General features: G+C 47.9%; 1 pseudogene; it reads right to left on the bottom strand.

Moving 5' to 3' along the window:
- Positions 1 to 587: 587 nt before the first annotated feature.
- On the bottom strand, positions 588 to 706 carry LOC120613987 (uncharacterized; annotated as a pseudogene).
- Positions 707 to 1,414: the final 708 nt, after the last annotated feature.

Here is a 1,414-nt window from a genome sequence, read left to right on the forward strand (position 1 = left end):
GGGCACGTGTAGTCTGGCAGCGGGGCCTGAGCTGCCAGCTCCGCCGTCCAGGCCGGCTCCGCCCTCGAGCGGGGCCGACGAGAGCAAGTACTCCAGCCTCTGTCAAGGCCTGGAGAGATATTTCAGGGCCCCCCGGTAAAGGACTTGTGGGTTTCAAGATTCATTCCTGAATATTTTATAAATTCTGTTCTTTTTGAAAATGGCACTTTTCCCGTTATCATTTTTTTTAGCGACTTAAAGGATTGCTGTTGACTCTTGTTTTGGGCCATGTTGAACTCTGACTGGTACTAACAGTTCATCTGTTGCTTACTTTGGGATTTCAGTGTAAGTTGGGTCCCCGACCCGCAGGGCCGAGGACCGGTACTGGCCCAGGGCCCATTGGGAACTGGGCCGCACGGCAGGAGGGGAGCGGCAGGCGGGCGAGCGAAGCTTCATCCGTATTCGCAGCCGCTCCCCAGCGCTGGCATCAGGCATCGGGTTCTCATAGGAGCACCGGTCTCTGGTACCAAAAAGGTTGGGGACCGCCGACGTCACCTGTCACGCTATCCGAAGATACATGAGAATGTCTTCTTTTTTTTTTAATTTTGGGCCTGCAGCACCTGGTTGTCCTGGGTGGTCTCCCATCCAAGGACTAACCAGGCCCGACCCTGCTTAGCTCCCGAGATCCGACGAGATCGGGCTCGTTCACGGTGGCGTGGCCGTACACGAGAATGCCACTTTGTGTCCCTTCATCCAGTTCCCAAAACCACTTTCTCTCTTTTTCTGGAACAGCTTACTCATCATATGGAGAATCAGTTCCCGAGGGCTTGGTAGGTCCACCCGACCCTATACTGGGCTTGAGACTAGATATTGTGTCTTTTTATGTAATGTGCGTGTGTGTGTTAAATGTGTGTCTTATGGTTGTGCATTGGTGCGTGTTAAGAGGTCCGGTTGCTCCTTTAATTTTTAAACAGTTATTAAACTCTCGTTTCTGTTTCTCCTTGTCCCGATTTCAGTATTGTTAATTTTCTATGTTTTCAAATTTATTGGTGATGCCTTTTAAAAAAAATGTCTCCTACGTTTAAAACAATGCCCACACAGCTACGGTTATTCACCGCTTTGTCCTGTATTTTGATATTTTTCTCTTTTTCTCAGTGGGTCTCGAGATCGGCTTTCGAGGGAGCCAGCTCTGATTTCGCTCACCGTCTCACTGGTTTTTGCTCTGTCTTGATTTCAGAGTTTATTATTTTCTTCCTCCTTTTTTATCTCTTTGGATTTTATTTCGTGCTATTTTTGTAGATTCCGATCACTTAGTTGATATGTTTTCAGTCTCGCTTAGTTGCAGACACACATATTCAAAGCTCTACACCTGTCTCTGATACTGTTTTCAACGTGCCCCCCCGATTTTTACTTGTAGCGATTTCATTGTTGTTCA

This window comes from Pteropus medius, unplaced genomic scaffold, assembly GCF_902729225.1.
Source record: "Pteropus medius unplaced genomic scaffold, Ma_sr-lr_union100, whole genome shotgun sequence".
Taxonomy (NCBI): Eukaryota; Metazoa; Chordata; class Mammalia; order Chiroptera; family Pteropodidae; genus Pteropus; species Pteropus medius.